We start from the raw sequence: 6,323 nt of genomic DNA, 5'->3' as shown, positions 1-6,323 counted from the left end.
GGGCAAGGGGTGGCACTTGTGGGGCAGAAGGTGGCACTTGTGGGGCAGGAGGTGGAAGTTGTGGGTCAGGAGGTGACATTTGTGGAACATGAGGTGGATGATGTGGGGCAGGAGGTAGCAATTTTGGGCCGGGACGTGGCACTAGTGGGGCGAGATGTTGCACTTGTTGGGCGGGAGGTGGCACTTTTGGGGCATAAGGTGAAAATTGAGGGACATGAGGTGGCACTTGTGGGGCAGGAGTTGGCACTTGTGTGGTAGGAGGTGGCAATTGTGGGGCAGGAGCTTGCAGTTGTGAGGCGGGATGTGGAAGTTGTGGGGCGGGTTGTGGCAGCTGTGGGGCTGGAGGTGTCACTTGTGCAGTGGGAAGTGGCACTTGTAAGGCAGGAAGTAGCACTTGTGGGGCAGGAGGTGGCACTTTTGGAGCGTGAGGTGGATGTTGTGAGGCAGGAATTGGCACTTGTGGGGCGAGAGTTGGCACTTGTGGGGCAGGAGGTTGCACTTGTGGGGTGGGATGTGGTACTTGTGGGGCGGGAGGTGGCACTTGTTGGGGGGGTGGTGGCAATTGTGGGGCAGGAGGTGGCACTTGTTGGGCGAGAGTTGCAATTGTGAGACGGGAGGTGGCAATTGTGGGTCACGTAGTGGCACTTGTGGGTCAGGAGGTGGTACTTGTGGGGCGGGCGGTGGAACTGGTGAGGCTGGAGGTGGCACTTGTGGGGCAGGAGGTGGCAATTTTGGAGCAGGACTTGGATTATGTGGGGCAAGAGGTGGCACTTGTGGGGCAGGATGTGGAAGTTGTGGGTCAGGAGGTGACATTTGTGGAACAGGAGGTGGATGATGTGGGGAAGGAGGTGGTTGATGTGGAACAGTAGGTGGCACCTGTGGGGCAGGAGATGGCACTTGTGGGGCGGGAGGTGGAAATTGTGGGGCAAGGGGTGGCAGTTGCGGGGCTGAAGGCGGCACTTGTGGGGCAGTGTGTGGCAGCTTGAGGGGCGGGAAGTGGTACTTGTGGGGCAGGAGGTGGCACTTGTGGGGCGGGATGTGGCAGTTGTGTGGCAGATGATGACACCTGTGGGGCGGGAGGTGGATGTTTTGGGGAAGGAGGTTGAAGTTGTGGGAGGGTGGTGGCACTTGTGGGGCGGGAGGTGGCACTAGTGGGGCAGGAGTTGGCACTTGTGGGCTGGGTCATAGCACTTGTTGGGCAGGGGTTGGCACTTGTGGGGCAGGAAATGTTACTTGTGGGGCAAGAAGTGGCTCTTGAAGGGCAGGAGGTGGCACTTGTGGGGCAGGAGTTAATTCTTGTGGATCTGGAGGTGGCACTTGTGGGCCTGGAGGTTGCACTTGTGAGGCGGGAGGTGGAAGTTGTGGGGCTGGAGGTATCACTTGTGCGGCAGGAAGTGGCACTTGTGGAGCAGAAGGTGGCACTTGTGGGGAAGAGGTGACACTTGAGGGGCAGGAGCTGGCACTTGTGGGGCAGAAGTTGGCACATGTGGGTCGGGAGGTGGCACTTGTGGTGCGGGAGGTGGAACTTGTGGGTCAGGAGTTGGATTTGTGGGGCGGGTTGTGGCACTTGTGGGGCGGGAGGTGGCACTTGTGGGGCGTGAGGTGGAAGTTGTGGGGCGGCAGGTGGCAATTGTGGGTCAGGAGGAGGCATTTGTGAGGCAGGAGGTGGATGACGTGGGGCAGGAGGTGGATGATGTGGGGCAGGAGGTGGCACTTGTGCGGCAGGAGGTGGCACTTGTGGGGAAGTAGGTAGCACTTGTGGGACAGGAGGAGGCACTTGTGGGGCAGGAGGAGGCACTTGTGGGGCAGGAGGAGGCACTTGTGGGGCAGGAGGAGGCACTTGTGGGGCAGGAGGGGGTATTTGTGGGGCAGGAAGTGGCACTTGTGGGGCAGGAGGAGGCACTTGTGGGGCAGGAGGAGGCACTTGTGGGGCAGGAGGAGGCTGTTGTTGGGCGGGAAGTGGAAGTTGAGGGGTGGGAGGTGGCACTTGTGGGGCTGGATGTGGAAGTTGTGTGGCAGGATTTGACACTTCTGGGGCTGCAGGTGGCACTTGTGGGGTGGGTGGTAGAACTTGTGGGGGGTGAGGTGTAACTTGTGGAGCGGGAGGTGACAACTGTGGGACAGGAGGAGGCACTTGTGGGGCGGGAGGTGGCACTTGTGGGGCGGGAAATGGAACTTGTGGGGCAGCACGTGGCACTAGTTGAGCAGGAGGTGGAAATTGTGGGGCGGGAGGTGAATGATATGAGGCAGGAGGTAGCGGTTGTGGGGCAGGAAGTGGCACTTATGGGGCAGGAGATGGTATTTGTTGTGCAGTAGGTGGCACTTGTGGAGTGGGAGATGGAAGTTGTGGGGCAGGAGGTGACACTTGTGGGGCGGTTGGTGGATGATGTGGGGCAGGAGTTAGCACTTGTGGGGTAAGGGTTGGCACTTGTGGGGTGGGAGGAGGCACTTGTGGGGCGGGGGGTGGCAATTGCTGGGTGGGAAATGGCAGTTGTGGGGCAGTAGGTTGAAGGTTTGGGGCAGGAGGTGGCACTTGTGGGGTGGAAGGTAAGAAGATTTGGGGTGTGACGTGGAAGTAGTGGGGCGGGAGGTGGCACTTGTGGGGCGGGAGGTGGCACTTGTGGGGTGGGAGGTGGCACTTGTGGGGAGGAGGTGGAACTTGTGGGGCGGGAGGTGTAAGTTGTGATGCAGGAGGTGGTACATGTGGGGCGGGAGGTGTAAGTTGTGATGCAGGAGGTGGTACATGTGGGGCGGGAGGTGGAAGTTGTGATGCAGGAGGTGGTACATGTGGGGTGGGAGGTGGAAGTTGTGATGCAGGAGGTGGAAGTTGTGGTGCGGGAGGTGGAAGTTGTAGGGCGGGAGGTGGCATTTGTAAAGCGGGAAGTAGCACTTGTGGGGCAGAAATTGGCACTTCTTTGGCAGGAGGTGGCACTTGTGGTGCGGGAGGTGGCACTGATGGGGCAGGAAATTGAGCTTTTGGGGCAGGAGATGGCACTTGTGGGGCGTAAGGTGGAACTTATGGGGCAGGAGGTGGAACTTGTGGAGCAGGAGGTGGTACTTGTGGGGCGGGAGGTTGGAGTTGTTGGGCAGGAGGTGGCATTTTGAGGCAGAAGGTGGTATTTGTGTGGCAGGAGGTTGCAATTGTGGGGCACGAGTTGGAAATTGTTGGGCAGGAGGTGGAAGATTTGGGGCAGGGTTTGGCAGTTGTAGGGCGGGAGGTGGCACTTGTGGGCCAGGAGGTGGAAGTTGTAGGGCAGGAGGTGGCACTTGTGGGGCGGGAGGTGGCACTTCTGGGGCAGGAAATGGAGCTTTTAGGGCAGGAGGTGGAACTTGTGCAGAAGGAGGTGGTACTTGTTGGGCGGAAATTGGAACTTGTTGGGAGGTAAGAGGTACTTGTGGGGCAGGAAGTGGCTCTTGTGGGGCAGGAGCTGGCACTTGTGAGTCAGGAGGAGGAAGTTGGTCAGTCAGTGACACTTGTGGGGTAGGAGGTGGATTATTTGGGGGGCAGGAGGCAGTGGTGTGGACAAATGTGGCACTTGTGGGGCATGAACTGGCACTTGTACGGCAGGAATTGGCACTTGTTGGGCAGTAGGATGTCTTTGTCGGTCAGGAGGTGGCACTTGTGAGCAGGTAGTGGATGACGTAGTGCAGGAGCTGGCACTTGTGAAGCATGAGCTGGCACTTGTGGGGCAGGAATTGGCACTTGTGGGGCAGGTGGTGGCACTTGTTGGGTAGGAGGTGGCACTTGTGGGGCAGGAGGTTGCACTTTTGGGGCAGGAGGTGGCACTTTTGGGGCGGGAGGTGGCAATTGTGGGCCAGGCAGTGGATGATGTGGGGCAGGAGGTGGCACTTGTGGGGCGGAAATTGGAACTTGCTGGGAGGGAAGAGGTACTTGTGGGGCAGGAAGTGGCTCTTGTGGGGCAGGAGCTGGCACTTGTGGGTCAGGAGGAGGAAGTTGGTCAGTCAGTGACACTTGTGGGGCAGGAGGTGGATTATTTGGGGGGGGAGGTGGCAGTGGTGTGGACAAATGTGGCACTTGTGGGGCACGAACTGGCACTTGTGGGGCAGGAATTGGCACTTGTGGGGCAGGTGGTGGCAATTGTTGGGTGGGAGGTGGACGATGTGGGGCAGGAGGTGGCACTTGTGGAGCAGGAGGTGGAAGTTGCATTGCAGGATTTGGCATTTGTTGGTTGGGAGTTGGCACTTGTGGGGCATGAGGTGGAATTTGTGGGGTGGTAGGTGGAACATGTGGGGCAGGTGCTGGCACTTGTGGGGCAGGATGTGGCACACGTTGCCAGGAGTCGGCACTTGTGTGGCGGGATGTTGAAGTTGTGGGGCGGGAGGTGGCACTTGTGGAACAGGTATTGTCACTTTTGGGGGAGGAGGTGGATGATGTGGGGCAGGAGGTGGCACTTGTGGGGTAGGAGGTGGCACCTGTGGGGCAGGAGGTGGCACTTGTGGGGCATGAGCTGGCACTTGTGGGGCAGGAATTGGCCCTTGTGGGGCAGGAGGTGGATGATGTGGGGCAGGAGGCTGTCTTTGTGGGGTTAGAGGTGGCACTTGTGGGGCAGGAAGTTGATGATGTGGGGCATGAGCTGGCATTTGTGAAGCATGAGCTGGCACTTGTGAAGCAGGAATTGGCACTTTTGGGGCAGGAGGTGGAACTTGTGGGGTGGAAATTGGAACTTGTTGGGAGGGAAGAGGTACTTGTGGGGCAGGAAGTGGCTCTTGTCAGGCAGGAGCTGGCACTTGTGGGGCAGGAGGTGGCACTTGTGGGTCAGGAGGAGGAAGTTGGTCAGTCAGTGACACTTGTGGGGCAGGAGGTGGATTATTTGTGGGGGAGGAGGCAGTGGTGTGGACAAATGTGGCACTTGTGGGGCATGAACTGGCACTTGTGGGGCAGGAATTGGCACTTGTGGGGCAGGAATTGGCACTTGTGGGGCAGGAGGATGTCTTTGTCGGTCAGGAGGTGGCACTTGTGGGGCAGGAAGTGGATGACGTAGTGCAGGAGCTGGCACTTGTGAAGCATGAGCTGGCACATGTGGGGCAGGAATTGGCACTTGTGGGGCAGGTGGTGGCACTTGTTGGGTGGGAGGTGGACGATGTGGGGCAGGAGGTGGCACTTGTGGAGCAGGAGGTGGAAGTTGCATTGCAGGATTTGGCATTTGTGGGTTGGGAGTTGGCACTTGTGGGGCATGAGGTGGAATTTGTGGGGTGGTAGGTGGAACATGTGGGGCAGGAGCTGGCACTTGTGGGGCAGGATGTGGCACACGTTGCCAGGAGTTGGCACTTGTGTGGCTGGATGTTGAAGTTGTGGGGCGGGAGGTGGCACTTGTGGAACAGGTATTGTCACTTTTGGGGGAGGAGCTGGATGATGTGGGGCAGGAGGTGGCACTTGTGGGGCAGGAGGTGGCACTTGTGGGGCAAGAGGTGGCACTTGTGGGGCAGGAATTGGCACTTGTGGGGCAGGATTTGGATGATGTGGGGCAGGAGGCTGTCTTTGTGGGGTTAGAGGTGGCATCTGTGGGGCAGGAGGTGGCACTTGTGGGGCAGAAGGTGGAAGTTTTAGGGCGGGAGGTGGCACTTGTGGGGTGGGAGGTGGTAGATGTTGGGCGTTAGGTGGCACTAGTGCGTCAGGAGGTGGCATTTGTGGGGCAGGAGGTGGAAGTTGTGGAGCGGGAGGTGGCATTTGTGGGGCGAAAGGTGGCATTTGTGGGGCAGGAGGTTGCACTTGTGGGGCAGGAAGTGGCACCTGTGGGGCAGGAGGTGGCGCTTTTGGGGGAGGTGGTGGCATTTGTTGGGCGAGAGGTGAAACTTATGGGGCAGGAGGTGGCACTTGTAGGTCAAGAGGTGGAACTTGTTGGGCAGGAGGTGACACTTGTGGGGTGGGAGGTGGCACTTGTGGGGCGGGATATGGAACTTATGGGGCAGGAGTTGACACTTTTGGGGCAGGAGGCAGATGTTGTGGGGCTGGACATGGCACCTGTGGGGCGGGAGTTGGATGATGTGGAGCAGCAGCTGGCACTTGTGGGGCAGGAGGTGGAAGTTGTGGAGCGGGAGGTGGCATTTGTGGGGTGAAATGTGGCACTTGTGGGGCAGGAGGTTGCATTTGTGGGGCAGGAGGTGGCACTTGTGGGGCGGAAATTGGAACTTGTTGGGAGGGAAGAGGTACTTGTGGGGCAGGAAGTGGCTCTTGTGGGGCAGGAGTTGGAATTTGTGGGGTGGTAGGTGGAACATGTGGGGCAGGAGTTGGCACTTTTGTGGGGCAGGAGGTGGCACTTGTGGGGCAGGAGGTGGCACTTGTGGGGCAGGAGGTGGCACTT

The sequence above is a fragment of the Coturnix japonica genome, chromosome 10 (genome assembly GCF_054131305.1).
Source record: "Coturnix japonica strain WE chromosome 10, WE-NBRP24, whole genome shotgun sequence".
Lineage (NCBI taxonomy): Eukaryota > Metazoa > Chordata > Aves > Galliformes > Phasianidae > Coturnix > Coturnix japonica.
The sequence above is the reverse complement of the archived record's forward strand: the minus strand, read 5'-3'. Positions refer to the sequence as shown.